Source organism: Strigops habroptila, chromosome 1 (genome assembly GCF_004027225.2).
Source record: "Strigops habroptila isolate Jane chromosome 1, bStrHab1.2.pri, whole genome shotgun sequence".
NCBI classification, from domain to species: domain Eukaryota; kingdom Metazoa; phylum Chordata; class Aves; order Psittaciformes; family Psittacidae; genus Strigops; species Strigops habroptila.
In genome coordinates, this window is record NC_044277.2 from 92,374,271 (window position 1) to 92,401,240 (window position 26,970).

A 26,970-nucleotide genomic window follows, 5' to 3' on the forward strand; every position below is an offset into this window, starting at 1 on the left:
TGCTAAGTATTAATTTTCACTCAGGGTTTTTGGTCAGCTGGTCTACACTGAGGATATGCCCACCCCCAGACCTGGCCTCCTCAGCAGGACCACCCTGGATCTCAAAATCACACTGAGCATCCACTGTCAGATGTATGAGGCATTCCAGCTTCTCACCCCTCTCCCAGAAAGCACTGGCTTCTCCCCAAAATAAGCCATTTCCTATCTCTAGCCTCCTTAGATTGTGACATGCTCAGCATTACTGTGAGCAAAGAATGCAGCCCTTTCGTTTATAAGGGAAGGAAGACAGTAGCGTATCTGTGAAACTGGGAACGTCACCATTTTCCAGTTGTCCCAGTTGGTGCAACAGAAAGCATCAATGTGCCCTCCTGTTTTTCATAAACCTCAAGGAGCTGCCAGCCAACACGCTGAGCTGGTGAAATTGATGGCTAACTAGATGAACAAAAGTGCACTTTGGGGACCTCCCCATAGTCTGTCATTCACTAATGTTGTCCTCCCCTTGACTTCCGTGGGCTTCCCGGGGAGCCAGCTGTTCCCCACATGCAGGTCGGCAGCTATGTTGCATTTGTGAGCATAGGCACAGCTGTGAGTGGTGAACCAGAAACAGGTAGAGAACTTGTCCTAGTGCCAGCAGGAGATAGTATGGATGATGAAATCTGGAGGCTTCCCGAAGCATCTAAGCACTTCTGCCTAATGTGGCTTTGCACCCCCAAAGCTACTCCCAGCTGACCACTGGGGGCCTACGAATAACATGTTCTTAAAAATCCCAAACACTGACAAGCTTTCAGCCCTACTGAGCAGATTCTTTGTGTAACATTTTCAGAGATTTCTTCCTAAGAAAAGGCAAGTAGACACTTTCCTCTGTTTATTGTTCCTCCTATTTCTCCAGCACCATTATTGAAGTCAGCCTTGCTGCAGAAACACACTCTGCCCCTGCCCACGCTTGTCCAGGGCGCACAGAGAGAGGTGGAAACTGTGACTGGATGAACAAATCAGTGTCTAACTGCTTCAAAAGAAGTGTTAGCTGAGTTAGCATAGTCCATTTCTGCTCCTCATGGTTTCAGGAGCTGCTTGTACTTGCATGTTTTCCATTCCTCCGTATGGTTCTGTATTTTAGCAGGAGGGACAAAAGATGGGTTTAGACCACATCATTTGATCATTTGATGAAAAGGAAGAAGTTCGGGATGTGGAATTTCTGCATATCAGCAGGAGAAACGTGTCAGCTCAGACTTTTCTGGACTGAAGTCAGAATGTTTAAAATTTAAAAACAAGCCACACAGCAAAGGTGTGCTCTCCCAAAGAGCCTAAAAGTGACCCCCCAAAATTACTGAGACCCTTCCTTGTTTGTGTCATGTAAATAATCTGGAAAGCATAATATTTAATATAAGGAGTCAAGCTGTTCACATAAGGTTAAGTTGCAACAAACCGTACACTGCACTTGTGGAAATCCTGCCTGTGTTTGCTTGAAACAATGCAGAGAGCCTCAGCCAGTGCTTCTGGTGAGTGGAAGACCTTTGATTCTCCCAATGCCTACAAAGAGATGTCTGCATCTCTGATAAAGTCACTGGTGTCTCCAATTCTGAGAAGGCACTTAAGGTTTCTTCAGTCCTAGTTTGTATTCTCTTTGCTTTTGGCTTTTTCTCCCTCCTCCTTCCTCCTTCTTCCCCCCCTTTCCACTCCCAGCTTCCTTTTATATGTTAGTGCCAAAAGAGAACAAGAAAAGCAAGAAAAGTAGCCCCAACTGGCATTCAATTATTATAGGAAGTTTTTGTAAGTGCACTTTATAAGTTTGGTTGTGTGTTCCTTTTACTAAAAAGATTTACTAATCCCCCTGGAATGAAAATGATTCAGAAAGCGTCAGTTCAAAGTTATTCAGAGAAGTAATTAGCAATCTTAGCCAGCTCTTAGAAATATCTGTTTAGGCCAAATCTTTTTGCACAAATATCTGTTTAGGCCAAAAGTTTTTGCACAAAACTTTCTAGTGACTTATTGTGTCTGCAACTCAGACATAGCCTGACCTTGAATAGATACTCTGTTCACCGTTCGTCTCTACAGGCAAGCAGGCATTAATCTAGTGTAAACATCAATATTTTTGTAAAATATAATCTCCTCCCAGCATCACTTTATGACTCTGTGATTTACAAAGTCTTAAACTTAGTTAAACTCACCACATACATTGTTTATGTCTTTAATACATAGTTGTTTCCTGCAACAATCAGGTGTTATTCACACAGAAGTTCTCCACTGTCCTTGACTCTGCCTTCAAAGGGAACACACCCTCTGTGAGGCAGAGATGCAAGAGTAAATATTTGGCAACGGTATGTTCCTTTCTGACCTGCTCCCTCTCTGCATGGTCAAGGATTTTATTTTAGCGAAGGTATTGTATTCCTTCCAATGAACCTGAACACTCAGCCGTCTTACTGACATCAATCTGTCAGTTTCTGTGTGAATGATTTTGGTGTCATTCCCACCTAGAGGAACTGTCCGTAAAAGCGAGCAGTGGCATCAGTTTTGGAACAGACTGAACACGACTTGTCTTACATATAAAGCACTTTCCAGCCTGACAGTTGTCAAAGTGCCTGTCTTCCAGTGTCTAGTGTGTATTTTGTTTTCATTCTTAAGTGAACTCCAGTCAAAGCATTGATATGCATGCATACTGTGTGTGGCATCACCTATGAAAAGGATCCTGTACTTCCAGCCTTCTCGGGTTTCGTGGAAGCTGGTCTCAGTTGCATGTACAGAAGAAACCAGTCTGGGCTCAACAATTTTATCCTTGCCCCAGAATTTCTCTCTTTTTAAGTCCCAAAGGTGGAAGATAGCCATGCCTTTTCTCAGGGCTACATTACTGCATTCTGCAAATGGCAGGAACTGAAAACTTAGTAACATTTGTGAAGCCAGAGCATTACTTTAATGGAAGAAATGATCAAATTAGCTAAAGAAACCTCACTTTGACAGATGCCATTTTGACTGAGTAGTTTACAATTTGCTACCATGGAAAGAGCACAGAGGAAGGTAAATACTGACAAAAGAGCATTCTTTTCCAAGCTAACTGCTTTTGAGATGAATGTCAGCTCCTTACCTTATAATGAGGCATATCTATAAATCCTTTATGTGAAAGGTTAATAGGAGCTGGCAGTCTCTGACTTGTGCGGTTCATTCAGTGCTACAAGGAAAGAACCACAGGCAGCACATTGGCAGAAATGAGCCTAAGTGCCAGAAGTCAAAACTGGTATCTCCCACAGTGATTCAATGGCACATTTCATATATGCTAAAGCAGGACGACTGACAAATAGCTATTATGTGGAGGTGGCAAGATCTTATATATATTAGTAACTACTTTGGCTCTCTAGAACCGAGCTATCCCATATGTTTTTGAAGAAGTCCTAAAAACCTACAGCCAACCACTGTAATGAATTCAGGGGGTAGTTTAATGGAAATCTCAAGAAGGAATGTAATTAGATGAAGTCAATTAGGCTGCTTGGGGATTTCTAGCTGCTGTTGTTGCTATCTGGGAACCCTAATAGGACGATTAGGATTAACTGAAATCAGCCTGATTGATTAGGGCATATAAACCTACATATGCCAAATTCCAGGGGGACAGAGTGTTTGAGCTTGAATCCATCTGGAGCTATGAGTCAGGAGGATGAGTTTACTTTTCTGGCCTTGGAGAAAGCGACAGATCAAGACTAGATACACACAATACAAGCAAAGCCAAGCAGTGACACAAAAAGGCTGCGAGGGAAAGGACTGATTTTATCTGTTGTGGCACTGTGTGTGAAGGCCATCCAGTCTATCCTGAGGAAGTGAGACTAATACTAAGCAGATCTTTTCCTTAGAAAAATCCAAACAAACCAGGAATGTGTGTGTAACAAAATACATCCACATCTTCTTTGTACAGCTTTTTAGGCACAAGTTCTTACTCAGTATGGCTGTGAAATTTCCTAGGATGTTGGAATCTTGTTATTACTACAGTTCTGTTAGTTCCAGAGCCAAATTTGAAAATGTGAATTTAAAAGTGCATGAAAAAACTGTCAGTGGGTAAATCCTGATGCTTCTGTGTTATGGGGTCAAGCACACAAATGCTTATTTGCATACATTTAAAATCCAGTCTATGCTGTGCATGGGAACCCCACCTGCAACCTGCTTAGAGGACAACTGAGTTATCTTGGCTGTATTTGTTGCAGAGAAAGGTCCTTACAACCACAAAAGGATTTTGGGAATAAAGGTTGGAGTGTGTGTGGGGGGGGAAGCAGAAAGAAGGGGGGACAAAAGACCAGCTCTTTCTTATTCAAAGAAGCTGCTCTAAAGCAAGGTAAAGCAGCCCAGGCAGCAGCCTGAGGGATCTGATCCCAGTCATTACCACTCATGTGAGGGAGAGGATATGTCAAGGGTAGGGAACGTCTTGGGGGACCTGCAATATGGTAACTCACTTTCAGCTAAGTGGAGAACAACAGCTTTAGCTGTACAGTTTAATAACAGGCTAGGCCACTTTGTGCACCGGCAGGGCTGTTAATGCACAGTAGTCTGCCTTTCATTGTTAGGAGAGGAACCCCGCAGTTCCCATTTGACAGCCAGGAGTAAAATTATTTTGCCGCTAACATTTCTCTTCGGCACGAGACAGCGGGGCTGCACATTGCACTCATCCTGCCTGCAGCCCCCTGCACCTGCAGCTCCCTCCTCACAGCACAGGAAGGTTCCCATGGGCTTGGAAGCAAGGGATTTTTGCTTTCCTCCCGCGGCTCCCATGCTATTCAGCTCTATTTGGGTGGCATACCCGCCTGTGTACCATGGCTGCCAGCTGTGGAGTGCTGTACAGCATCCTGGAGTGCCTCCAATGGTATTTTGAACAATTAGTAACCAGCCTGGCATGATCATATCCTAATGAATTACTGAACTGTTTTCTTCTGGTTGAATACTGGGCTAAATGCTGAAAGAAAGTGGACACCTGCAGATTGTATTGGCCAAGACCTGTCAGTGAGAATTTGCCTGAGTTAGGACCACAGGACTTGCCTCAGCCCTCCCCAGATATGTCCTATATTGACCTTAATATTGTTAATTTCTCTTGCTGTTTAGAAAGCATGCATAACATAAGCATCACGCAGCAATTCAAAGGAACAGAGGTCCTATCATAACACCAAATGCCACAATCACTACATGGCACTTCCCTTAGTTACCTGTTGACCCATGAAAGCATTTTTCTTCTATTAACTGGGCTTTATTAGGAAATGATGGGGAGCAGAGGATTTTTCCCAGTACTGCCAACTTGCCCATATTATTAATAATCCAGCTCATGTATTCACAAAGCCAGTGTAAATCTTCCAAGAGAAAAGCCATTATCAAAAATAGATTACTCAGAGAAAAATGTCTGAATTTATCTAATATTTTTCTGCATGTCTTGCTCTATTTTGCATCATTTTATCAACATATTAATTTGAATGTTTATAAAATGCTAGTGATCACTCTGGAAATAATTTTAATCAAAGCACTTGCTTCACTGAAAAATATTGTATAATAAAAAAATAAAAATAATAAAAAATATTTTCAATAACAATCAACATAAAATTTGGTAAAAATTAGGAAAAGGAATCTCCTTTGAATTCTGCTCAGCAGAAACTATTTTGCCATCCCCCCCCAACAAGTCAAGGAGCTTTTTTCCTTCTCATAAATGTTTCATATCTATGGCTCTGACTTTCTGGTAGGTGTAATCATACAGGTAATTCTTTCAGCAAAACAGATCACCTCTGACAGGAGATACTAGTGTGTTTTCTATAACAAACCAGTTACTATTGACTGGGGCATCTGCTAACAGAGATGTTGTTCTTTGTGTTGATTTTTTTGTGTGCTATAATCCTATTTTTCATTAAATTGTTTTATTGCACCTGGCTTGCAGGAAGATTTCATCTGTATCAGAAATGGCTTGACTGTTCATTTTTATTCTAGTTTAAAAACTCAAATCACCATATTTCATGTAGTTAATGCCATTTTTCTTCACAATGAATCCCAGTATCCAGACAATCCTGGATAAGCAAGAGATACTGCAGGCAGCACTCGCTTCTATCGCTAGACCATTTCACAGCTTATTTCATTTGCTAAGTTTTCACAAGATTTGACAGAAAGTCTGTGAAACTTGGGGGAAAAATACAGGATTGTTTTTAACACAGTGGCATTTGACCAAACAGGAGGGAGGAGGAGGGGGAATGGGAAAGTCAAAAGTGTAATAGAGGCTGGAAATTCTTGAACAGATGTAGCAGGTGTAAACATGTTTCCTTATTTTGGTTCCTGGATTTAACATCCTCCTACAAGACTTCCATGTGCTCAGAAAAAAGGTTATATGTGCAGATGGTAAACTGCTAAAATGCCCAGAAGGTTCAAACTCATCTGTGCTTGTGAAGACAGGGAGAATTTCCCATAGTCTGACTCACAGGTGTTTGGAGCACTCTGAGTTAGAGGCAGGTTCGACAGTGCCGCTTTGCTTGAGCAGATGCCTTAGGTTGTGTGTTAGAAACACGCAGGCTCTTTTTCTCATGATGTCCAAGCAGCTAAGAACATTAGGAGAGCTCCCTGGAGCAAGGAGGTGGGAAGAGACTTTTTGGCATGTGGTCCACACAGTCATTACAAATTGAGGCTCTGGGCTGTTGCTGTCCCTGGGCTGCTGCTCTCTCTTCCTGACACATTGCGCTGCCTCGGGTCACTGCCTCACTGCTTGCCTGCCCATTGTAGTTTTGATCATACATTCCCTTTTGGCACAGGATGATTATTTTCTGCATTCTGCTAGGTCCTCTTCCCGTTTGTCCCTATTAGTCCATGGCCAGCACAGGAACGAAAAGAAGCAGGTGTCTTAAACGCTTGGCTGACACGCTGGAATGGGGACGCACGGGGGACAGCTCTGACTATGTGAGTACTGCTCGCAGCATGCTCTGACTGGCCTCGCTCAGCACCAGCAAGCAGCGAGAAAGCATGAGGCCTGCCTCCAAAAGCCTTGCTCATTATTAATAATAAACATACCTGTCAGGCCTTGCGTGGTGGGAGGTATGATGATACCACCACCAGGTGGGCAAACGATGGGCACTGCCTCCACAGGTTTGCCCTCAACCCAGGATTGCCCTGCGGGCTCCACTCAGTCCACCCCATCTGCCTCCACCACAGTGTCCAGCTGAGGCCACCGCAACTCTGTGTCAGATGTCCCCATCACCGTGATGGGCTGACTAGCACTTGGGACTCCATGTCTTTGGCCGGATCCTCAGCTAGCGTAAATCGGTTATGTCAGCTGAACAGCTGGCCTTTATGCCAGCCAGCCTTCACCAGAATCCCTCCAAATATGCTGCGGGGTCAAAGAGAGCCTGTCAGGACCTCCCTGAAGAGCATCTGGCTCAATCCGAATCTAGGCCAGATGTAAACTGCGCTGATGGAAAGAGAAAAAGCAGTCAAGGTACCCACTATTTCCTCCCTCCAGCACCCCACTGGTTTTGCCAGAATTTAAAGTAGGTATCAAATCCATCTGCTGGACTCATACTCTAGAAAGGGGATGAACAGCAAGGTGGCAAACTTGTGGGTGACACAATGTTATTTATGGTAGTAAAAACATGACACATGACAAAAACACCATCTCATGATACTGAGTAATCGGGTGATAAAACGAAGGAGGAATTTCAGCATAGATATGTGTACTGTAATGAGCAAAACAGACAACTTTACACACAGAGCCAAGGGCGCTGGACTAGCTGTTAGATCTCAGAGATTAAATCCTTGAAGTGCTCTGAAATCTAGATATATTTATGAAAACGCCAGATCCATCCTCAGCTGTGTTCAAAAAGGCAAATAAAATTTTAGGATTTAGTATGGAAGGAACAAAACTGAAAACATTGCTACATCCTGGTATAAATACATCCAACGTGCCTGCATCCTGAACATGGTGATGTTAAAGCCCTCTAGCTCAAAAATGGTAACCCTGGAGCCAGAGGAAGGTCCAGGATATGGGGTGGCTACTGTATTAGGATTTCAAAATAGATTAGAAGTGCCTGTCTGAAAACTGAAAATGTGAGTGGGATATGAGAGAAGTCTATAAAATAATGAATGGCACTGAGAAGGCAAATAGGGAATGATTGTAATTGACTCTCATAACAAGAGAACTAGGAGCATCAGATGAAATTATTAGGTAGCCTGTTCAAAACAAACAAAATAAGGGCTCTTCTTTTACACCCTGCTTTTTTGGAGCGTGCCACTAATTGTCACAGGATGCTGCAATGTCAAAAATTGATATTAGTTCAAAAAGCAATTACACAAATTCATGGAAGCAAAAATCCATCAAGGGCTATTAAATTTAAAGATACCACATCTGTCTCAGGGAAGTCCCTGAGCCACAGCTTGCTGGAGTTTGGGACAGCATGCCAGGGAACTATCGCTGTGTGCTTACCCCTCTCTTATGCTGTTCCCCAGGCATCAGCTGTTGTTTGAGACAGGCTATTGGGCTGGATGGACTTGTCTCAACCAGCATGGCTGTTCTTGTGTTTGGATGCCAGGAAATTAATTTTTCCACATCCAGTCTGTCGGAAATGATGCCCTTTCTTTCATACAAGGACTTGGGTAGGATGATTCGTGAATTTGTTATCTCTTGATTATTGTAATCACCTGTAATGGGACTTGAAGTCTGAGGCAACACAGACGTTATTCAGAGCAGAATGTGGTAGTACTCTCTACAGCATGAATAAAAGCAAGGGGTGTAATTTTCGCTGGCTCTTAAGGCCCCTCCTCTCCCCCCCCATGCTAATTCCACACCTAGTGCTCAGTCTTCAAGGCCTAAGTAGACAGGGCTTCACTGGTAACTGGAAATTCACCTACCAGAAATCTCTGAGACACGCTTTGAAGCGCCACTTTTGTGCGACTGGAGCAAACTGCAGAGGCTTATGACAGCCTAAAAGCTCATGAGCAGCCTGTCAGACAACGAGCCTTTTCTTCTTTATTTATTTACAATGTAGGTATATTCTAAGATGAAGCCTACTCTAAGCTTTTCATCACCCACCAATGCTTATAACTGCGACCGATTCTTATGGTCAGCAGCTTCCTGATGCTCTTAAACACACGAACAACAGGTCACGGATACCCTTTTTTCTGCAAAGGCACGCGTCTCCTTTGCGCTGCGCTGGCTGAGGCGAAGCTTGAGAGCAGCGGCATGCTTCCAACGCTTGACGAGTCACCACGGTACACACACCAGAAGGTCAGCCTTTTCTGCCCATTATCTTCAACAGCAACACAGCCGCAGAGCCCCGATCTTGCACTTCACAGGCGTGCAAAGTGCACGCCGATCTAAATTTGCCTGCGGGAAGACTGGATTAACCAGCTTTTCAGGGGAAATCATATTTGAGCTAATGGGCCCCATGTGTTGGTAGCTGTGGTTTGAGGTAGCTAACGTTATTCCAGAGCCTTCTGCCTTTCAAAGGGGGATGGCCAATGCAATGATCACTGCTGAATTTCTTATTATTATTATTACTACTATAACAGATGCTGAATCAGAGAGTGACCACCCTGGTTTGAAAGACCAGCCGTGAGGCTTGTGTACCCTGTGCCAACGGGGCTCAGCGCCAGCCCCCGGCTGCCACCCTGCTTTCCTGGTGGGCACTAACCCTCCTGCGGGAGGGCCGGCTCCCCGCCTTGAGGACCCGCACCTGGAACGATCATTAGGTATCGCGGGGGTGCAGCGGCCGCCGCGCAGCCCGCACCACACCGCGGGAGCCGCGGGGCCGCGCCGAGGCAGTGCCCCCTGAGGCCGGTCTCCCGGCAACGCCGCCGCCCGCGCCCCGCCGCCCCTAGGGGGAGCCCGGCGGCCGTTGGCCGCTCAACCGCGGCCTGCGGGGCCGGGGGGTGATGCGGTGGGGGCCGCTCAGCGCCATTAGCGCGGGCCCGGCAGCCGCGGGACTCGACAGGCAGATTGCTGAGGAGGGCGGGCGGGTAGCTCACCCTCACTCCCTGCTCTCATGAAGACGGGAGATCTGCGGAGAAGGCTCCTCTTCAGCCTCCTTGCACCAAACGCCCCTCCTTGCCAGCGATTTCAAGTACACAGCGTGACAGTTCTTGCTTGGGGGTTCTTGCGGTAATCTGGTGTGTCGAGGAGCTGTTTATTGTTTGAGGAAGGAGCGGGTGACACTAGGGAATCGGCAGAACATTTCTGTTCAGTTTTCTGAGGTGGTGTATGTGGGTTGAGTGTCTTGTGTGTCCCTCCTCCCCCAAAAGAGGTTGCAGGCTCAAATCGCTTCACGTCTTCAGTCAGTTCTTGCCACACCGTTGTGGGTCAGATAGGTAGATATTGTATGGAGAGTAAACTGTTAAGTATTAGTAGCTGAAATACACAGTAAAGGTACAAGTAATTAACAAGTGTTAGGAGACAGGTTTGCTCAGGTAGCTGAGTTAGGGTGCTGGGACGTGCTCTACCACTGGGGTGGGGGCAGTTTGCTCTAGGTTATGGTGGGAACCCCAGCAGAGCCATGCCTGCAGCCAACCCTCGTCTGACTCTGGTTCCTCGGGGCCTGAGGACTCACCTTTACTCAACAACGTTTTGCCTGTGGGGTCTGTTGTGGGTAGGGCTGTGGTGGGCAAAGGTAGCCAGCAGCTCAGGAGTTATACAGCCAGCACAGAAATAACAAGTGATTTAAAAGACAGGGTTTATTTTATTCTCAGGTGTCTGCACACCAGTGCCTGGCTCTGTGGAGAACAGCATAAGTGGGGATTATTAGGGGGAAAAAAAAAAGTGATCTGTCAGTTTATGTTTTTTGAGAAGTTATGTAGGGACTGTCAGCTCTTAGAGCCAAATCTTGTGTTTGGCACATTCAGGAGCATGAGGTATTCTGGAAATGGGGGTGGACGGGTGCAGACATAGGACGGCTACACACAGAGGCTCTGTTTTGCTGTAGCACGAGTGTTTCAGTCCTCCTGCCTGACTCTGGTGACTGCTCATAGTCAGTGTTGGGAAAGGGATTTTTTCCCATAGATGATAGACAGACATCCCAAAGAGCCTCGAAGTGGCAAAGCAGACATACAGAGTGGCTCCGGGCTGGCATATTTCACTTCCCCGTAAGAAACGTTAGCATGCAGATGTGATGAATTCATGCGATGGCTGTGTTGACGTTTTGATCTGGCTGGACTGATTCAGCCTGTTGCTGTCATGACCTGACAGTGCTGCCTCCGTTATCAAGAAGTACATCTCACTGACTGAAGGGCTGTTTGCAAGGAGGTGCTCCAGCCCTGGCAGGGTGAGTGGCAGGGCATGTGTGCCATCCAGGAAGCTATGCCCCTGTGAGGAGACTCCTTCCCACTAGACACAGGACCTCTTCAAACACATGCAACTACTGATGAAATAGCAAAGCAAAACAAATTATCTGAGACTGCCACTGGTAGTTTCTTGATTCAGCAGGCTGGATTATGTAACCTGGGGAGCAATATTCAGCTGATGAGCTCTATCTTAGAATCATAGAATCAACTAGGTTGGAAAAGACCTTTAAAATCAAGTCCAACCATTACCTCAGGACTGCCAAAACCCCCACTAAACCATGTCACCAAGGGCCTTGTCTACGTGGTTTCTGAACCCTGGGATGACTTCCAGGGGTGGTGATTCCACCACTTCCTTGAGCAGTCTGTTCCAATACCTGAGCACCCTTTCTGTGAAGAAATTGTTCCTAATATCCAATCTAAACCTCCCCTGGTGCAGCATGAGGCTGTTACCTCTTTTCCTGTCACTTGTTACATGAGAGAAGAGACTAACCCCCACCTCACTACAACCTCCTTTCAGGTGATAAGGTCTCCCCCTGAGCCTTCTCAAGGCTAAACAACCCCAGGTCTCTCAGGTGCTCCTTATAAGACTTATACTCCAGACCCTTCACAGCTTCATTGTCCTTCTCTGGACCTGCTCTAGCACCTCAATGTCTTTCTTGTAGTGAGGGGCCCAGAACTGAACACAGGATTCAAAATGCGGCCTCAAATGCTAGTTTGATTAAGTATACCCTTACCTCAACCCTAAGGAAAAGTGATCCCTCCTGCAACACTACATCCTTTCTGACATACTTCTACTCATCTGTCACACTGCTCAGGTATGGCGACAATGGTAAGATACAAATGTTCCCTCCCTTTGGCAAAGGGGTGGTGATCGTGTTAGTATTCTTTCATAACAAACTCTAATCATCGGCAGACAAGTTACAATCAAGATTTTCTTTCTCTCTTCGGCCCCACTGCTGGTTAGAGTAGTGTATCATTAGAATGATTGGATAACAGATTCATGTACAATGCTGAAATTAAACTTGACCTGTCTAATCATATCATAAATAGCAATTGGAGGTTGTGGGGTTTTTTTTCTTAAGCTGTCAACCATACATCTGATCTAAAATGTGTTGGTGTTGGGGAAAGAGTTGTAGTTGGTGAGAGGAGGAAATATTAGCAGAAAAGGTGTGTGGAATATGAAGATACACAAATGAGTTATCTTGTACCTGAATGGTGTGCTTGTTTAGGAAAATGCCTGAGGAAAAAAAAAATCCAATGTATCTGGCACCTGGGGGGCTGAAGATGAGTGCTTAATACAGAACTTCTGCGATTGGTTTGCCATAACTTTGCAAAAGGCTAGCTGGTTAGGCCTGCCCTTGTATGCAGAAGAAGATACAGCTGTCTCTTCTCACCACTCTTGAGTGGTGACTATTGCACAAGGTCAAACAACTCTCTATGGAGCTATAGGAAAGAAAAGATACGGGAAAGCGCAATAATTTAATATTGTGTCAGTACAAATAACATAACCTACACACCACATAAAAGTGTAATAAAAACCAAAACAGGAAACTTCTTCTCAGCTTCTTCTAAAGCTTACCCAAATTCTCTAGCATAGAGCATGGTAGAACTGATTCATCTTAGTGCTTTGTGAGGGAGTTCACTGGAGGTCTGTAACAACACATTTTATTGATGAAGTCTTTGCCCAGTAGGTTGGGTGTGAGAGAAGCAAAAAACCAAGTGAGAGTTCACCATGTTGTGGTGTTTTTAAGGTGATTCTTTTAATGTACCTCGTTAAAAAAAAGGAAGGTAGAATGAAACAGAGGAGACTCCAAAATCTGTCCCAATTTTATGATGTATAGTATCTTAAAAATACCTGTGAGTTAACGTAAGTGCATAATCATAATAAATGCACAATTTGGCCTGCTATGTTAGTCCAAAAGAAAGCACTAAGAGTATAAGCTAATATTCCATGTAGCACCAAACAGAAAATATGGTTAGTAGCAAGATCAGCAATATGCTATTGAAAGTCTTTGTAATCTTTGTAGCTGGGGAAAGTTTAGAGTTTAGATTTCACTGGAAATAGTTAAGGAAAATATACTTTTTTAAAATTTAGGAAAAATAAAAATAAGAATTTTGAACATAGAATTCAGAGATGAGAAGCATTCCTTTAATTTTTTTTATTTCAGTGTTCTTAAAAAATATTAAGCGTAATTTCTATTTAAGGATTACTAGTAGTGACAGCTAAAGATAATGATATCCATTTAGGATAACTGTCTTCTTTCCTAGTACAGAGTATCTCCCATTTATGTTATAATGCTCAGACTGTCAATGTTATTTCATTACAACACAAATAGAAGATATATGAGAATTACAGTTGTTTTGGAACTACATAGCAGGAGCCCTTAGTGATGTGACAGTAAAATTAAACCATTTTTCAACTGTCGTATTATCACATATAGGTAAAATAATAGCGCATATTCCATGAGCTATATATGAACATGTGAAGACAGTGTGGTAAGGTCTGTATAAAACTTAGTCATTATAATAACATTTTAAATTAGCCTTTAAAATAGCATCAGATTTTAAAAATGTGTGTAACATTTGTGGAAAAGTTCCCCCCTCCCTTTCCCCGAGCTCTATCACCAGGAATCTTTGACAATAAGAGATCCCACTAGTTCTTGCTATGTGTGGATTTAAAGGGAATGGGTGATCTGCCTAACTTTGCAGGCTCCCTTCTCAAGCAGCCTGCAGGTGAACTGTGGCTGAAAGATTGCTGTCTCTGGTTACTGGTTTGCGGACTGCATGGGATGGTCTGGGTGGTCCCAGCAGACAGGCTTCTATTTCTATACTTGAAGATGTGCTTGTGGGAGAAGGCTGAGGAGAAGACATATGCCTAGCACAGATTTTAGGCTTCTCCTGGGCATCAGGTAAGCACTAGGGTTACCATTCCTCTGTTCCAGGTTCAAGCACTGTTATGCAGAACCAAAAATCAGCCCACAATTTCTGCTTGACTTCAAAGACCAGAGAACCATGGAGACTTCCTTCAAACCTCTCTGTGTTCTAGACTATTGTTGTTCTGTGCTCTCAATCACTTGTTGTCTTTGGTTATTTCACCAATGGAACATGAAAAATATTTTAAAGTTTAAAATGATGACTTCCATAAAGACAGCATGTCCAGTCTTTAAAGTAGTGGTTTTTTCACCTTCTTAAAAAATATAATAAATTGTGAGTGAAATAAGTATAAATCTTTGTGTGGCCAGTTTACACCCACAGGCTGACAGTAGGCTTGCTTGTTGTGGTTGCCTTTCACAGACCTCCCTTAGAAGTAAGCTGTAGAGCAGGAATCTGCAAGTGAAGGTAGAAAAAAATGCTTCAGTGTAATGAGACTTTAGTGGAGACTGAAGACACACACAGGGGTTCCCATCTTAGACCAAGCAAAACTACATTGCTGGCAGGCTACATCCAGCAAAGAATTTATTCTCCCATTAATTATTTAGAGTACATAATGCCTTTTCAGTGTAAGATATGTGTAGATCCAAACTAAATAGAGTTTAAGTCACTAGGGCCTCCCAGTAATACCTCAATGCAAATGTTAAGCAGTAATAATAAGGCTGTAACTACAACTGGTTTCCCATGTGCTAGGATGCAGATACTCAGACCTTACATTCCCAGAGGACACGTTGGGCATGACACAGAGCAAATGATGAGCCTGGATTTGTTAGGTGTGGAATGAAAGAGGGTAACACACTGAAGTGGATGAATTTCAAGTGTGACCAATAAAAATAAGTTTCTTATGTAAGTATTTTGAATATATTTGATGCTAACAAGATGAGAAATCACCTACCTTAGAAGTTAGCCATTGCAGAATGAAACGTGCTGTGGACAGAGGAATCGTAATTTTATAGGCATCATTGAATCCAGTTCCAGGAAGAATGTACACCAAACATAGCTGTCTTAACAGCCCCATTCAAAGAGCTACTCAAGATGGGAGCTGTGTGAATAAAAAGCCTTCTGAAACCGTAAAAGCAGCACTTTGAATCTAAGGTGAAAAAGCTCTAAATTACTGCGATGTGTCACAACCTGTCAATTTATTAGCGGATGCTTCTAAATCAGGATTAGGAACAAAATATCAAAACCGTCAAGAGTGGCATAATGGAACTGTTCTGAAAAGGGAGAGAAAACATGCACCACAGGACTGGGGTTTCTAGGACTTTTGTTAATGATCTTCAGAATGATGAAGACAACAAAGCAGGTAGCAAGCAGCCAATGTCAGTTTTTAAAAACAGTAATTGATTTTATGATATGGAACCAGAAAAACTTTGCAGTGACTTTCTGAGGAAACTTTTTTGTCAGGAATAATAGCTAAGCAAAAGAACAAGGAGCTAATTCTGCTCTACAGCTTGCCTTTTGTTTAGAAAGTTTAAAATGTCATCAAATTGGAATTTTCTTTTCCCACAGGGATGTACTAATATTTTAGTTTCAAGGATAGGCACGGCCATAGCTGGTGGCAACAGGTAGCCTATGCAGCCTAACCTAATGTTAAGGGGTCACAGCCATTGATTCTGAAGGCTTTTGGCCTGCGGGTTAAACAAGATCTGCACCTCAGATGATGTGTGGCTAGGCAGGCCAGTGAGTACTGTGGGGCCGGAGACACCTTGTCGCTCCTGCTGATGCTGTTCCACATTGCTAAAGCGCTTCAGTCCATGCTAGAACCCATGTGTTTCCCCTCTCCAGCAAGTGCCCTAAGCCCTTCACTAAATAGCTATTCTCATGCTCTCTCACTCAGTGAATATGTAAGTATTGCAAGCAAAGTGGAATAGATCCGAAAGGAGAGATTGAGGCAAAATGGCCTCATAAGGCAATCTCCTTGCATTTAGGGCATGCTTTTGAGGCTGCGGTTCAATGATGCAGTAAGTCCAGTTCCAGTGCTCCTCTTATATGTCCAAATACATCCCAGCTAGATTTGTATTGCAAATACAGTGCTGACACTGGGTTTACACTGGTTCCAAAAATGTTGTTGGGTTATCTTCAACACCCATCTTTATACTGGCTGAGACTGGCTGTTGTCTTCCAGCCAGCAAAAGGTCAGTGTAAGGATAAAGGCAGCATGAAGATCAGTCATATGGCATGTTCAAGAGAAATAAAATGGAGTGCTCCCCTCTGGCCTAGATCAGATCGGTACTGCTGGTATATGTAACTGGCTTGTACATCGATCCATAGATTCAGAGGTGAGAGATGTGTTCTCAAATCCTTGCTCTGAGAGTGACTGGGACAGAGAACAATTATTGTGGAGTGGATTATTGAAGATACTTGCTTGAGGGGGGAGATCTTTTGTTCAGACTCTAATCAAGTGACAGTTTATTGAAAATGGAAGAAATTAACCACACATAAACCTAAGAATACCTGTTGTCTCTTATGTGGCAATCTTACTGGAGCTTTTTGAACAGTTTCTTTCAAAGTTTTAAAAGGAAAATGGACACCTATCCCAATCCATTTTCCTCTTTTTCAGAATGGTTATGGTTTTCAGCAGAAATACAAGAAAATTGTCAATCCCAGATTCCATCTTCTGCTGAGAACTCAGCGGAATCAAGCACTTCAGTTTACATACCATGTGCCTGTAACTGGATGCTGGACACAAAGAGCTGCCTACCCTCTCCAGTGCTTAGAGAAAACTTGCCCCCTTTCTCAAAGCCTAAAACAAATATATGCTGTTCCCTGTATATCAGTTAAGAAATAATGGTCTCAGCAAAGGGCATTTCCTGGCGATTAATGACCAACTGGGTGAGTGGATGGCTTGAGATTTTTAATTAAAGGTGCAAGCTTCATCTGTTCTGGCATGTGAAATTCCATTTAAATTAGGTTCTTTTGAATTCAGAGGTTTTTCATGGCATGAAGTTCACTGGTGCTGACAGATCCATGCTTCCCAGTTTAATGGGTGGCAGTGTCTCATCAATGCCAAAGTATTACTGCTGTGATGTGGCCAAAGAAACCCATTTGTTCTGCTGGGGCCTTCAGAAAATTTTAACTGGTTCATCTGCAGTAGTGAAGGAATTGGTTTCAAAGTTGTAGGTGTGCGAAGTCATACGAGAGGATCTTTTCCACTCAGAGTCTACACTGAACCCTGTCATGGCCCATCACCTATGTAAAGATGAAGGACAAAGGCAGAGGGTGGTAGGAGATGGGTTCGTGGAAGGAATGATAAAAAAAAAGTATATTGAAACCAGAGATGAATCTTGCCTAAGAACAACTAGAAGAAGCTTCATTATGTGTCAAATGGGCCATGTTAGTAGCTGTGGCATAAACCCAAGATAAATTAAAACTCCTTGAGTTTGTTTCCTTAAAAGCAAAAGAATATGCAACTGTTAGAAGTTTTTGCTGTTGAAAATCAAAGATCTTTGCCCTTCCTGAGCAGAGATACACTATATGCAACCTTTGTTCCAATCAATGGTAAAGCCCCAAAGGCCAGCAGCAGAACTGCTGCCAAAAGTGGTATCTGTGTAGCTCAGTCAGGCCTGGACAGGACACCTGTTGATCACAGCAGAGATGGACTGAACCCAGTGCAGGAACACTAGAGTTACCTCTGTTGGGCATGAAAACGTCCCGACAGCTCCATCGCATGCCTGCCCTTCGTCGCTGAGCTGGGCTGTTATTTCTGTCTTTAGTTTCTCTGAAACTCATGCATTATCTCCCTTTAGTACTCATTAGCAAAACAAAAGCAGGATCAGGCCCTAAATTTATGGAAATTATATGCTGTCAAATCTGTTTAACTCCTCTAGGACTTTTTCACAACTTTATTATAGTTGCATCAGAGGCTGCTTTGTTAGGAAATAGTAACATATTTTCTGCTCCCCCACCTCATAGCACTACTGTACAGAAACTGATCTGACAGGGAGCAAAAATACAGTATTGGAAATAAATTTCGTGTTATGCTGAAAATCAGCCATGAAACCTCACTTGAAGATGGTGGGTGAGAAAGCTTCCCTTCCCTAAGGAAAAGCCTAAGAACTACTTTCTTCATGGCATACGCTCACTGAGAGCCTGGGAGCCACACTATACATGCTGCACCATACATACTGCACCACACATGCTTGGCAGTGCTGAACTGTGGGGGCTGAGGCATTTCTCCATGATCTAACTGCAGCACTGGGTACAAGGTGGCATATGATGAAATGGAGCAGTTCAGAAAGTGACAGCAGAAACATCAAGGAAACAGACAGAGGAAGTAGCAAGGATACACCAGAGCCAGCAAGGAAAACCCTTATAGCCTGACCCTGAGAGAAAGCCAAGAGAGAGAGCGAGAGCTTGAGTTGTGGCTCAAAAGAAGCTTGAAAGTGTGAAGAGAGAAAGCACTGCTTATTGTTTTGACTCCCGCTGTGCCCAGAGTAAGGGGACATTGCGTACATTCTTTCTAAACAAACAGAAGCACATTAAAAAGCCCAGTTCACTCCCTCATCCATTTGTTCTCCAAACAGAAACAACCTGTAGGGACCCTGAATATTGGCTAACCACTGGGGTCAAAGAAGTATATAAATAAAGGGAACTTTCTCCTCAGAACGAATTTTGTCTTTTCTTGCCTCTAGTGAAAGATTTTATTCCTTGTCTGTAGTGATATTGTCATTAGCATTGTCATAGCAACTGATAAACAAGGAGAAAGAGATGTGTAACAACTTTTTTTTTTTTTTTTTAAACAGGCAGGCCAAATGTCTTACTAACAAGTAATTTGGTGACAAAATTTAACAAAGCGGTTGCACAGTAAATGGGTTTATCTTTAAACATAATGCTCTTTTCCATTTTAACTGAGCATAAAATTGTATCTTTAAAGGATCGGCAAAAAGCAGGGCTTCATGCCTCTTGAGCAGTTCATGTGACATATGGTCTTTCCAAGCAGTAGTTTTATCGGCTGTGCACAGTAGCAGCAGATTTGAGCTAATGTTCCTGTGAAAACAAGTAAGGGTTTATCCAAAAACTGAAGAAGGGGAGGAGAAAGACACCTTTGCCCTGCTGTAGTAGAAAAACAAATCGTGTCTTACGTCAAACTTACAACATATCTCTATAAATATAGCAGCTGCTGGTAGTGACCTAACTTCAGCACATGCACCGAGTGGGTTGAGGAGGACTTGGTGATCTGTTTGATTCTCTGCCCACTGGTGATGCTCCCAGATATGTTTCAGCCATATGCCACCATGAAGCCTTGGATGGAGATGGATTTTGGGGCCAGGTAGAGCATCACCTGTGTTGGGAACTGAGTACTGGCAGAGAGCACATGTTGCTTGTTGCTAGATGAATCACAGGAGGTACTGAAGAGCACCCCACCTCCCTGCTCCCAGACATCCTGCTTCATGCTGGGAAAAGGGTTGGAGACTGTTTACTTAGCAGCTGGGCAGCAGTGAAGAGCAGGATGAACCTTGTACACAAATTACACATGCCCTGTGTTTATTTTAGCGCACAGGTCTGGCCAAATATTGGCCTAAAATTGTTTTTGAGCTCACTGCTACTTCAGTTGGGGACTGCTGCCACTGACTAGCACTAGAAATAATCCCTGTAAATTAATTGGTGCTGGCATTACAAATGCAGGAAGAAAGCAAAAATTAATGGATTGCAAAACATTTCTGCATCTAAAGGATTTTGTTATAGTAGTTGTACACACACAGAACAGAAATAAACAAACATATGCTCATATGGTTATATTCCTGCATACACACACATACACATATTTATATTTGCATTTACATTTATATATGTATACGTATAATGACATTAAATAAATAACAGGTAACATAGCAGGGAAAATTGATCTGTAAAGGCACAAAGTTAGAAAAAAAATCCTGTGGCTCGATAGCTCCACAGAAGTCATGTTTTCAGAAAAGCTTTCAGTGTGCTTGAATGGCTCTATGATTCTTTTGTAATAACGAGTGATTTTTTTCTCTCATTCTTGCAACAATGAAGTAATTTGTAGGTTGAGTTCCTCAAGGCCTTCTCACCAGCAAGAATGAATTCCCTCCATTTTGAAGTCTTTCATGAGCACTTCTATCTCTCCCCTGCTGTCTGTGCCTCTGTCTTATCCCCAAGCATAAGTATCACCAAATTCTGTCTGAAGTTCAGTGAGATTTTTTTCTGGGAAGTGGCTGGCGTCTCTGTGTAGCAGTCATGAAAGTTTTTCAAAACTGACATGAGGTTTCACAGTTGCAGCAGTGTTGCAGTTTTACACAGCTGTGATCCCTCCTGGAGGACACCTGTTGGTTCAAGGGGACATCTGAATCAGAGTACAGCCTGTGGATTGTCCCAAGTCCTAAAGCTGCATGGGAAACAGATACAAATTTGATTTGAGGCCTGCCACTACACTTAGGAATAACATCTGCCTGTAGTAAAACAACACAGTGGAGAGTAAGAAATTACTCTTTGGCATTCTATACATATACAGAAGGAGCAAGCAGAGACATGAAAGAAATATCCACAATTGGTGATTGGCAGAAATGTACCACTGGCCTTACAAAATAGGAGGAAACTGCAGCTCCTGAAAGCGTCCTTCCATCTCTGAGTTTCTCTTGGGGCAGTGGCACCACGCAGAGTTGCTAACCCCAGAATGGTAATACCAGCCCTTAAATATTGCATGCATACCAGGACACCATGGTACTCTGCAGCAAAGTAAGAAAGGTTTTGTGCTGGCTCAGCAGAACTAGGTAACAAATACAGCTTTAAAAATAGCTCTTTCTCAATAAAGAGTAATTGGTTCTTGCCTTTTCTCAGTGTGTGAGGTACTCTATAGACTTTATTCATTAGAGAGCAATCTGAAAAGTTGAAGTCAGACACCTGAAAAATGAGGTTGGCAATAGGATTATAAATTCAGCTTGTATGTCAAGGAAATGACAATAAACTGGTACACTTTCTGAAAAAATCACTGGTTATATATACCATTCCTAGAATAAAAGTAACAGACATTCAGTATCCCAATATCTGCAAGGCGTAGATGAAGATGTGGCTGTCACAATCACAGAATGGCTGAGGTGGGAAGGAGCCTCTGCAGATCATCTACTCCAACCCACCTCCTCAAAGCAGGGGAAACTCAAACTCAGTCCTCAGGGGTGTGTCATTAGACCATCTTTTGGACTCTTCCTTAGGGACTGTAGTGGTAGGACAAGGGGTAATGGTTTCAAACTTAAATAGGGGAAGTTTAGATTAGATATAAGGAAGAAGTTCTTTACAGTGAGGGTGGTGAACCACTGGAATGGGTTGCCCAGGGAGGTTGTGAATGCTCCGTCCCTGGCGGTGTTCAAGGCCAGGTTGGACAGAGCCTTGGGCCACATGGTTTAGTGCGAGGTGTCCCTGCCCATGGCAGGGGAGTTGGAACTAGATGATCTTAAGGTCCTTTCCAACCCTAACTATTCTATGATTCTATGATTCTGTGATCTTTTGGTTTAGAACATCTCCAAGGAGGGAAACTCCACATCCTCCCTGGGCAACTTATTCCAGTGTTCAATCACAGTAAAAATGGGGTTCCTTATGTTTAGAAGAATTATTTTCTGTATTTCAATTTGTGCAATTTTCAAATTGTAACAACTGGTGGACCCCAGTCTTATGAGCTGCCGTGCCACTCTAGTGGCCTTGCTTGGAGCGGGCAGAACAGCCAGACTTAAGGCCAGCTAGGCTACTGCTATGCTTGCTTTTCCAACTTTTTCTTGAATGGAATATCAATTTCTTTAGGCTGAATTCCACAGGGGAGAGTAGAAACATCTTCTGTATCTCCTTTAATTCTTGATTTCGTCGCAACAGCTGTCAGTTTTAGTTTGTTCATCGATCATTCAGTTGAGCAAGAGCAAAAAGATGAAGGACCATTCACCCCTTGATGTTTTTAACAATCCTGTCAGGCTTTGACAACTTGAATGAGAGACATTTCATAAAATTATGAGTAAAATTTTAAATGTCTCTTTGAGGTAAACCACAAAATCCTTTGCTGTCAAATGAGCCCTTGCAGTAACTTTTTTTTTTTTTCCTCCTGACTCAGCACTCTGCTCACATCAGACCCATGAGTTTTTTTGAATCTTCTCTTTTATATAGTGGGCATGTGCAGCAGCATTAACACAAGTATTAACACTCAGTTTACCTGTGGACATCAGTACTGTCATTTGTGTGCACACAGCAAAAGGGCAAAAGAGTTTAATGAAGACTCTTTAAAATGGACTGACCTCTGTTTCCCTGTCAGTTTCACCACCAGATTCAAACTTACAATATTTCACAACCAACTCAATGTACTTTTTCTCCTCTGCCACTGATTGAGTGGGTCCACATTGGACTTTAGGTGATGCTTTAGTCCCACAACAACAAATACCCTCTGGTGTGTGGTTTTTAAATGACTTTTTATTACAGCCATATTCTGGCCTCACACATTTTGTGAAGGGGATTTATTTGGCCCTTGGCCCAGAGGCCTGTGCAGCAGGCAGTACCACCAGGACTCTTAAGAACAGCTGTGGCCCACATCTGCTGCTGTCTGTCAGTAGCTGCAGAAGCCCTTGCGTCTGCCATGCTTGACGAAGTTCATCACCCAAAGCACAGGGCCAGAGGTTTGTCTGCCTTTCACTGCTACAGACGTGTCCAAGCAGCCTCTCTGAGGGCTTCCCAAAGTTTGCTCTTCAAGGTACATCCAAGCATAGTAGTTTCTTTCCATACAGGTTTCTGCTGAGAAGAGCACATGCAGCCTTTGCTTAGTTGACTGCAAACCCCATTTGAAGAGAAAATTTCGTTTACACAACTTACACACACGTGGTGCCAGAAGGATCTATTGTATTACATGAATAACAGTCATTTTAAGCCTGCTTCAAACAGAGTAGGTATCTGTTTCTGAGCCAGTAGACAAAACCAGATGTAACCATGCAATTTATAGCTAACTAGGTAATCCATCAGCACATAGGCTTCAGCTTGGACAAACATTTTGAGTACCAGCTTAACTTTTAAGTGTATGTTTATATACATAGATTTCAGTGGGGCAGACACATGTTCCTAGAGTTAAGTGTGACTAGAGCTATGCGTGATTAAGTGCATCACTGAAAGAGTATCATTAGAAAACCCCCTAAATTTTAGCTGTATGAATTTGTCTAGGGATAAATATAATAACAGCTTTGCCTTTGCTAGCTCTGTTTCTTTTTAGTGTAGTGCAATGTAAGCAAGATCCTATTACTCTGCAATATTGATGGCATACCTTCATGCATATGTGATAGCAGATTCCCAGCATAGTATATAGTTTAATCTTTTCCACTATTGTGATGATGTTTTTTTCCCAGTTTTACTCCTCAGAATCTTCTAGAAACAATAATATAGATCCTGTGTGTTCAAACTATTTGAGGAAGATGAACCTACGCAGTTTCCTAGTTTCTTATTCTGTTCTCCTCTGCTGCCCTTTGTTGTCTGTACTTTTTTTCCACGCTCAGGAGAGAGCATGCTTTCTGCCAGAGTTTCAGCATAGTCTTCTGTCACATGTCCTCCTGCTTGGAGCTCTTTTGTTCTAATACTCTTGACATTTAAGCTCGGGCACTTTAAAGGTTCTTTCTCTTTACTTTATTCTATGATTTATTGATTACTTCCAGCTTTTGTTTCCCTAAGCCTATTTCCTTTCATGTTTCTCACCCTTCCCACTTCTTGTTATTTTATCTCTCGATACAAATAGTGCTTCACAATTCCAGTTTTAAAGCCACTACCACCACACAAGTTTTTCTTCCATTCGCTTGGCATGGCAGCACTTTTTTTACACACAGAGGGATAAAGGCATTGTAAATGATTATAGGGGTCATTGTTAATGATGAATGTGTCGCAGCCACACATTTACAAAGAGCTTGCTGAGCTGCACTGTCCTTTGCAAGTAGTCCCTGTAGAAGTCATAGGCTCTACTTGCAGATCAAGGGACTACTCAGTGTGGGAAAGTGACACTCTGCACTGGGACTCAAGTCAGCACTGTAAGGGGAGAAGTCGCCTCCCAAAGGCTGAGCTATGCTGGCTGTGCGAGCCTGAGTTAATACCAGAATAGCTATGATGCCAAATGAGGGGGGTGCCAGCAGTTTAGGATTTTTGTGCCTACATATTGTGGGGCAAATTCTCTGCTATTTGCTACCTGGTGGGAGACACACAGCCATGACAGAGTGTGGCTGTGTGTGCTCTCGTCCACACTTCTGCAAGGTACTGTTTTGTGCTGGCTTTTGCTCAACCGGTCAGCAAATTGAGGCTTGCGCTCACCAGGAGACCCACGTTCTACCATAAGAAACAAGCCATGTAGCAGGAGCTGGTATTAGGTGGAGGGTCTCTGGGTGAGTCTGGAACTGGAGCTACCTCAATTGCCCACATCCCACTTCCCTGCTGTAGGCATGGGCATAATATCTGTGTCAACAGTGGCATCTTCTGATGACTCAAACTATACAATAGTTTTAAAACCATCATCAGTTGGGAGATCATAAGAATGGCGTAAAACATTAGCTGCTGTGTGACGCAAACCTATGCAAAGGCTTTGAATAGCCTTCCTTCTCTGTCTCCTTACTTTGGTTATGGGAACAGGACCCCTTGTCTTCTCCCACGAAATGTCTGTGTTCCCATCCTGCACTGAGCAACACATTGGGCCCTTTTACTTTCCCTCCATGCCCAAAGTAGTGCAATGATTTGCTGCTGTACATATGCTACAGCAAAACACAGTAATTCAGCTAGATTCAACTAAAAGTTTGAATAGTAGGCATTAAGGAGTACATTGCCCCAAGGTAACAGCTTGATTCTGTACCGTACAGTGCTGTGTTTGGACGGGCACTTTTGCCCACTTCCAACTCAGACATGAGGGGGTTGAGAAGCAGACTGTAACCAATACATGAATATAAAGCATGCTCTAGTCAATTAGGTAGTGATTTTTCTGTCAGCCAGGTTTCTGTGCAAATGAAGTGATATCAAGGATGCAGAAAATGATTGAACTCAGCTGAAAATGTACCTCCTGCTTGTGTTCCAAAGTAAACAAACGCCTTTTTACTAGCAAAAAAAGAGCATTGTTCTTTACATTTTACCGTTTCGATACAGATTAAAAATTAAATTGCCAATAAAATTTTATGAGAAAGGAAATTCTTGTTAGAAACTTTATCTCAAGGTATTGATTTTGCTACTGTGAAGAAAACTGCTCTCTAAAAGTTAATAAATAAGAGTGAGCAAGGATAGACTTTTAATTGTCTGATTTTATTTGAAATCTTCCAACATATAAAATATTGGTAAGATTATGTTTTAAAAGGAAGAGGTAACTTGCTAGTTTTCCTACATTTAAATGTCAGTTAGAGGATTTTAAATAGTGAAAAGTTGGCCTTAGGTGTATGTTAGTCTGTGAACACAGCTCCTTATTAAACTGTAAATAAAGATGACTAAATCATTGGCCTCTAGTTTGTCTATCAGGATATCTGATGCAGATATCTGAAGAATGTTCCTCTGGTTCATTTTACATGCAGCACACCGAAGGGGGCTGTTGTCTTAGAGGCTTGAACTAGGTTTTACTTTACATTAAAAACTCAGCCAAAAATTATACAGCCTAAGACTGAGAGATTTCTAAATAGTAGTAACTGTGCTTTCATTAACACCAGAAATTTGACAGTTATGCTTCTGGTAAGAAAATTGATTTTACCAATAACAAGTATTAGTAAGAAATATTGTCACTGTGGTTTTGTATGTATATATGTATGTATGTATTTATACACGTATGCATGTGTATATTATATGCACGTGTATTGTTTACTTTAGGCGACCACCACAGTGACGTCTTCTGATGAATTAAGAAACTGAATGAGCAAGTAAGAGAATGCTGTGGGTTTTTTTCTTTTTCAGCAGTGGGAATAGCATTAGCCAACTCTGTGGCTAGAAATATTTTAGAGAAAGCCTTCAGCAAGTTGCTATTTATTTTCTCCTTTCAGAATCTGCACAAAACACATAACAAAAAAATATTCAAGATGTTTCAAGATGACCTGTTCTCCTTTGTGTAAGAGGAATTTTAGTTTCTTATACAAACTGCTGGTTTGTTTCTTCCAGGTTGCCTGGAGAATTACCCCAAAGCAACCAGAGACATGTTGCCCTTCCCTAGGACTCTAACAGGACGGGACCCCAGTGCTCTGCCAACTCCAGGGGTGCAATACAAATGAAGGATTCTGCCTCGGACCCCTGCATGGCAGAGTGGTGCTCTTACATGGGTTTTAGCAGTGTTATCCTCAGATGAATTCAAGTGAGGCAAGCTCAGGAGCTGACAAGCACAAATAAATCTCCAAGTGAATGACTTGGTAGTTCGTGTGTGTATACGTGTGTGTCCTTATTTCCTACTTAATTTTATTCCAGGAGTGGCTACCATCTTGTACTGTTGTGGCTTTCCTTTCTAATCTCACGGATGCCTGCCAGCTGCTGGATACTCAGAAGAAGATGGCCACTTGGGCTCTTTCCCATAACCCGTGTCCCCAAGTAAGTTCTCACACACAGAAAAGAAATTCAGGACAACAGAAAGATATCAGTGAAAAGGTTCTTTTAAAGTAAAAATTTGGTGGAGATTAAAATAGGGCAAAAAAGTTCAAATGAGAACGAACCACTGCCAAGCAAGCAAGAAACTTGGCAAAAAGGAAGGAAAAGAAACATTGGTTTAAAAGGCAAGTAACCATGGCAAGGCAACAGCTCAATGCTAGAATCTGGTTAAGGACTAATATCACACAGAGCTGTGATTGTTTATTCAAGGCTAGCCCA

At 42.8% G+C, this 26,970-nt stretch overlaps 1 long non-coding RNA gene across 1 annotated transcript; it reads left to right on the top strand.

Annotated features, from left to right (window-relative positions):
- Window positions 1-9,888: 9,888 nt before the first annotated feature.
- LOC115617146 lies at window positions 9,889-26,535 on the top strand. Its single transcript, XR_003994515.1, has 2 exons — window positions 9,889-10,049; window positions 26,275-26,535. It is a non-coding gene; the product is annotated as an uncharacterized LOC115617146 (long non-coding RNA).
- The last annotated feature ends 435 nt before the right edge of the window (window positions 26,536-26,970 follow it).